This window comes from Plectropomus leopardus, unplaced genomic scaffold (assembly GCF_008729295.1).
Source record: "Plectropomus leopardus isolate mb unplaced genomic scaffold, YSFRI_Pleo_2.0 unplaced_scaffold3142, whole genome shotgun sequence".
NCBI lineage: Eukaryota > Metazoa > Chordata > Actinopteri > Perciformes > Serranidae > Plectropomus > Plectropomus leopardus.
The window spans coordinates 252-7,443 of NW_024634284.1; the positions used below are offsets into that span (position 1 = coordinate 252).

Sequence of the window (7,192 nt, forward strand, 5' to 3'; positions counted from 1 at the left end):
TAAAGCATCTTGAAAAAATGACACAAAATGCAAGGCTATAGTATGACAAAAATGGCAAAATATGACACGTCCCAAAAACAAGTAAAAATAGTTTAAAACAACTTAAAATAGCGTGGAGAGACATGCCATAGCATAGAAAGTTGCAAAAACCACCAAAAACAACATATTGAAGCATCCTGAAAAAATTATCCAAAAAGCAAGGCTATAGTATGGCAAAAATGGCAAAATATGACACATCCCAAAAACAAGTAAAACCAGTTTAAAACAACTTAAAATAGCGTGGAGAGACATGCCATAGCATAGAAAGTTGCAAGAACAGCCAAAAACACCATATTAAAGCATCTTGAAAAAATGACACAAAATGCAAGGCTATAGTATGGCAAAAATGGCAAAATATGACACGTCCCAAAAACAGCTAAAACCAGTTTAAAATAACTGAAAATAGCATGGAGAGACATGCCATAGCATAGAAAGTTGCAAAAATGCCAAAAACACAACCATATTAAAGCATCTTGAAAAAATGACCCAAAAAAGCAAGGCTATAGTATGGCAAAAATGGCAAAATATGACACGTCCCAAAAACAGCTAAAAATAGTTTAAAACAACTTAAAATAGCGTGGAGAGACATGCCATTAGCATAGAAGTTGCAAAAATGACCAAAAACACCATAATATAGCATCTTGAAAAAATGACCCAAAAAGCAAGGCTATAGTATGGCAAAAATGGCAAAATATGACACGTCCCAAAAACAGCTAAAACCAATTTAAAACAACTTAAAATAGAGTGGAGAGACACGCCATAGCATAGAAAGTTGCAAAAATGACCAAAAACACCATAATTATAGCATCTTGAAAAAAATGACCCAAAAAGCAAGGCTATAGTATGGCAAAAATGGCAAAAATATGACACGTCCCAAAAACAGCTAAAAATAGTTTAAAACAACTTAAAATAGCGTGAGAGACATGCCATAGCATAGAAAGTTGCAAAAATGACCAAAAACACCACAGCATTAATATAGCATCTTGAAAAAATGACCCAAAAAGCAAGGCTATAGTTTGACAAAAATGGCAAAATATGACACGTCCCCAAAAACAGCTAAAACCAATTTAAAAAACAACTTAAAATAGCGTGGAGAGACATGCCATAGCATAGAAAGTTGCAAAAACCACCAAAAACAACACCATATTGAAGCATCCTGAAAAAATGATCCAAAAAGCAAGGCTATAGTATGGCAAAAATGGCAAAATATGACACGTCCCAAAACAGATAAAGTAAAAAGTGCTCTTTTTGTTATATTTATTTCAAGTGTTTTGACAGACCTGGTGACCAAAACGCTTATCTGTTTTGCGCTAAATATCCAAATATCCTGTTTTAAAAATACACCTTAATTCAATATCCCCTACAACAATTGTGTGTGTGTTAATTCCCTTTTCCCCATTGCGAGCTGGGTTTGTATCAATAGCATGTTGAAAAATGGCCCAAAAAGCAAGGCTATAGTATGGCAAAAATGGCAAAATATGACACATCCCCAAAAACAGCTAAAAATAGTTTAAAAACCACGTGAAATAGTGTGGAGAGACATGCCATAGCAAGAAAGTTGCAAAAAATGGCCAAAAACACCATATTAAAGCATCTTGAAAAAATGACCCAAAATGCAAGGCTATAGTATGGCAAAAATGGCAAAATATGACACGTCCCAAAAACAGCTAAAACCAGTTTTAAAACAACTGAAAATAGCATGGAGAAAGACACACCATAGCATAGAAAGTTGCAAAAATGACCAAAAACACCATAATATAGTATCTTGAAAAAATGACCCAAAAAGCAAGGCTATAGTATGGCAAAAATGGCAAAATATGACACGTCCCAAAAACAGCTAAAACTAATTTAAAACAACTTAAAATAGCGTGGAGAGACATGCCATAGCATAGAAAGTTGCAAAAATGACCAAAAACACCATAATATAGTATCTTGAAAAAATGACCCAAAAAGCAAGGCTATAGTATGGCAAAAATGGCAAAATATGACACGTCCAAAAAACAGCTAAAACTAATTTAAAACAACTTAAAATAGCGTGGAGAGACACGCCATAGCATAGAAAGTTGCAAAAACCGCCAAAAAAAACCATTTTAAAATAATAATATATTAAAATATTTTTAAAAATTATCCTAAAATGTAAGGCTATAGCACCTAAAATAGCATAGAAAGTTGCAGAAATGGCAAAAAACCTACCATAATATAGCATGTTGCAAAAATGACCCAAAATGCAAGCATAGAAAGTTGCAAAAATGGCAAAAAAACATCATAATATAGCATGTTAAAAAATGATCCAAAATGCAAGGCTATAGTAGTGCCAAAATTTGAAAATATGACACTTCCCAAAAACATTTAAAAACCACCTAAAATAGCATGCAGAGACATGCCGTAGCATAGAGAGTTACAAAAACGGCAAAAAACACCATAACATGTCTAAAAAATGACCCAAAGTGCAAGGCTATAGTATAGCAAAAATGTCAAAATATGACACATCCAAAAAAAATAGCTAAAAACTGTTGATAATCACCTAAAATACCATGCGGAGAGACACCATAGCAAAGAAAGTTGCTAAACCATAATATGGCATGTTGAAAAAATGACCCAAAATGCAAGACAAAAAATGTTAAAATATGACACATCCCAAAAACAGCTGAAAACACCTAAAAACAGCATAACTAGAGTGCCAAGAAACGCCATAGCATAGAATTTTTCAAAAATGGCCAAAAACACCATAACATAGCATGTCTAAAAACGCACCGAAAATGCAATACTGTAGTATGGCGAGAAATGTCAAAATTTGACATGTCCCAAAAACAACTGAAAGGGCATAGAAAGGGGTGCAGAGACACACCAAAGCTGAGTATACTGCAAAAACAACAGCCAAAAACACCATAGTATTGCATGTCTCAAAAATCACTGAAAATGCAATACTATAGCATGACGAAAAATGTGAAATTTATACATCCCAATTGAAAACAACAAAGAAAGGGATGCCAATACACACCATAGCATAGAAGTTGCAAAAAGACAGTGAAAAATGTTCGAAAATGCAATACTCTAGTATGGCAAAAAATGTCAAAATATTACGTCCTAAAAACAGCTGAAAACACCTAAAAACAGCATAAAATAGCGTGCTGAGACATGCCATAGCATACAATGCTGCAAAAACACCATAATATCACATGTCGAAAAAATGTCAGAAAATGTCAAAATATGACATCCCAAAAACAGATGGAAACACCTCAAAGCAGCATAAAATTGATTGCAAATACATGCCATAGCATAGAATGTTGTAAAAATGTCCAAAAACACCATAATATAGCATGTTGAAAAATCAGCCAAAAAAAGTCAGAATATAGCCATGAATTTTTGATGAGCTTTTCAATGTCATGCTATGCTATGATTTTTCTTATATTCTCACTGCATTCACTCCTACGGCATTCTGGTAAGATTTTTGAAGATGCACTGTAGTGTGGCTTTCTTAAGAGATCTTTAAAGACATGCTATATTGTGGTTTTTTTGAAAAAAAAATGGACAACATTTTTACTTAATAGTATACTTTTATCTTAGGTTAGGTATACTATGAGTTTTTAGAGAGATTTTTCTACCACGTTTAACTCAGACTTTCTGGTTAGATTTTTGTCGAGACCATGAAGTATGCAGAGATTTTTGATGACATGTTTTGATATGATTTTTAGGTGAGGTGTTTGATATAATAACATGACATGCCAAGACTAGACTTCTTAGTGAGATTTTTGACGTCATACTATACTATTGACTTTTTGTTATATCTGTCACTGCATACTATATACTAATACCTTTTGGTTTCACAACATCTTCAACGACTTCTCTCGTTAATTTTTGATGACATACTATGCTACAAATTTTTGTTGAGGTATTGATGGCATTTTCTGCTATGACTGCGAGATTTTTTATGTCAGACTGTACAGTGATATTCTTGAGTTTTTTTGACAACATATATACAATGACTTTTTGGCGATGAAACATTTAACCTTCAGTTTTTGGCGATCTTTTAAAAAACATTTGATTCTATGAATTCTTGGTGTGAGGAAAATATACCATGCTATCACTTTTTTACAAGATTTTTACAACATAGTATACCATAACATTTTGGTAATATTTTTGATGACATACTATGCTATAATTACTTGGTGAGCCTTTTGGGGAAATATAAAATTATGACTTTTTTTATGAGTTTTTTTTACATACTATACAGTGATAGTTTTGTGAGATTTTGTTTCACAACATACTTTACTGTGACATTTATGAGATTTTTTGTATGACATTCTACTAAATGACTTTTTGTGAGATTTCTTCATGACATACTATACTATGATTTTTTTATTGAGACTTTTAAGGAAATACTATTCTGTGACTTATATTTTTTGCGTTTGATCTTTCGCTGCATTTTTAGAGGTTTTTAAGATGCACTACACACACACACAAACACACACACACAAATGGTCTTTTGGTGAGGTTTTATTTGGCACACTATACTATGACATTTTATGGGAAATGTTTGAAGACATACTGTATTATTACTCTTTTAATTAGATGTTTGGAGATATGCTGTACTATGAATTTAAGGTGACATTTTAACAACATGCCATTGTAGCGGAGTAGGCTAAGCTAAATTGTATGAAAAGATGACAAATGTTCAAATGGACTAGGACCACACAATAACATGTAAGTAGTTAAGAGCCCAATGTGTGTGGATACAGAGACAGGAGGCAAGTTCAAATGACAGTATAAATTCTCAACATAAACCAACATAAATACAAACAAAAATAGAAAATAGCCTCTGAGTTCAGTTCATTGATTCCAGTATGGATGCATTTGCTTCCGTTTTATTTTTTTCTTCTCAGTTCATTCAAGTTCAGTTCAGTTAGGTTCAGTTCATTCAGTACATGTTCCTACCACACAATGTGGGAGGCGGGGACTCCGGTGTTGGGTGGGTGGCTCCCCATCTATCCAAAGAAACCTGACCTGTAGAAGACATGAGGAATAATTAATCAATACCTCAATTCTTGTTGTACAACTTCTAAATCTTACAAATATTACATTTACTCAGGTTATAGTGAAAAAACTAAAAATATTCTCATTCACAGGTTGAAAAGACTAATCCTAGGACCGATTTGTATATACCGCCAACATGAGGCACCGCCATTGCTGCACTGGCACTTGGTAGCTGCCCACTGATATTGAGAGCTGTAGATACAGTATTAAACTATAATGTTATAATCTTATAGTAACAGCAGCATGGGTAGATGATTGTTGAAGTTAAACAGCGGCCCCCTGTTACCGATGAACGTACATTATATGGAAGGCTGTGGTAGTTAGCCGGGCTAATCGGGAGTCACCGGGTGGGCTGCCGTGGTCACAGCGTGGGCTGTTGCGATCACCAGGTGGGCTGCTTTTGAATGCCAGTTTAACTGCGTGATCACTGGGTTGACTGCCGCAGTAGGCGGGTGGGCTGCTGCTGAAAGCCCGGTTAGCTGCCGCTGTTCGCCCTGTGAGCAAACACAGCGATCTCTATGTTATTCAAACTCAAATAACACATATAATAAAGTGATGAGGTGCTGTAAAGTACTGTAATAGCTAATGTTAGCTAGCACAGTAAGTTAATAAAAAGTTTAATGTAATAATTAATAACCTGTTACATTAAGAATTAAGAATTTTTAAAAAAAGATTTTGTATTGCTTTATAATTTAGTCCTTTCTGTTAATATATTTGACCTACTTCTGGCGAACATGTTGGGCCTTTGCAGGGAATGTATGCAGACTGTACGCTCTCAGACAGCGGCACAAGTAAAGACCTGTATTTCACATTCTCTTTTTTTCTAAAGTTGAAGTTTGCAACTTCTGTTAGAGCAGCTGGGAGCTGCACAGGTTCTTCTCCAACTTCCAGACATCATCTACAATAGTAACGTTACATACAGACAGTACAGGTAAAAGTAGAACATTGTAAACTTGTCAGTACAGCTTACATTCAAAAAGGTGCAGGAGTGAGGGAGATGCCACCACAGTAATGGCGACTTGTTTACTTCCCCTACTTCGCTTATAGAACTGGTAATGGCTAGTCACTCACATACAACTCAATGCATTGTCAACCGTGATGCTAACTGCCTAATAAACAGCCCAAAATAAACAGTGATACCTCAAGTTAGCAGAGGTTCTGCTCATATAAACACAGTACCATGCTAACCGCTAGGCGCTAAACTAGCGGGACTCCTTAACAAGTTAACATACACATTTCGATGCTAACCGCTAAGCTAGCGGGATTCATTGACAAACGAAAACACAATACACAATGTAGTAACCAGCTTCACTGGCGAGAACCTTTACGAAACATGCAGATTTGACTCACCGCTGGACAAGGGTGAAGATGTACATGTGGAGGGTGCTGTGTGTAGAGATGGCGGCACCGAAGATCGAACTGTTTGGAAACGTTTCGTCACTTCCGGTTTCGGCACGGCGATCGACATATATAAATAGACCTGTTGGTACCATGGATGTGTTACCATAGAGACGCTCTCTAAACTGAGAGAGATTTGTGAGCACTGTGCTACAGTTGTTAGATAGATAGATAGATAGATATTATTTTAATTATCATAATTACAATCATTATTATTATTAATAATTACTTTTTTCATTTCATTCTTAATTTTTTGATAATTTTGGTTAAGTTAATGCATATGGCATGACTTTCTATTTTTTTCTCTGAATTTCCAGCTTAGCTTCTACAATAATACACTATTTAAACAAAATTAATACATTTATTCTATTATTCTGTCTAGAAAAGATGTGCCATTGAAACCCACTCAAACTGTTATTTTTGATCCCATAGCCACAAGAACTAAATAAATGACTGATAGTTTGATTGTATTTGCATGACACCAGCCTTTGGGCTGGGGAGAAGGGAGCTTTCAGTACAAACAATGAGTGATAACTGCAATGCTAGCTTCTGCCCATGGATGCCAATGTTGAGGGAACAGGTTTTGAAACGTTTCAAAACGTTTGAAAGTGTTGAAACGTTTCAAAGTTTCGAATTTGCAATCTCCAGCTGTGTGCTCAAGTCTGTTTACAACACCAGATGAGAACAGGAAACAAAGGAAGTGACTAGGCCTCACCTGGAT

The 7,192-nt window shown here is 35.1% G+C and overlaps 1 long non-coding RNA gene across 1 annotated transcript; it reads right to left on the minus strand.

The window, feature by feature from the left end:
• Nucleotides 1-4,534: 4,534 nt before the first annotated feature.
• Nucleotides 4,535-6,493, minus strand: LOC121938729. The gene is made up of 3 exons (XR_006105354.1): nt 6,424-6,493; nt 5,372-5,567; nt 4,535-5,043 (listed from the first exon to the last, which is right to left on the minus strand). It is a non-coding gene; the product is annotated as an uncharacterized LOC121938729 (long non-coding RNA).
• Between the last annotated feature and the right edge of the window lie 699 nt (nt 6,494-7,192).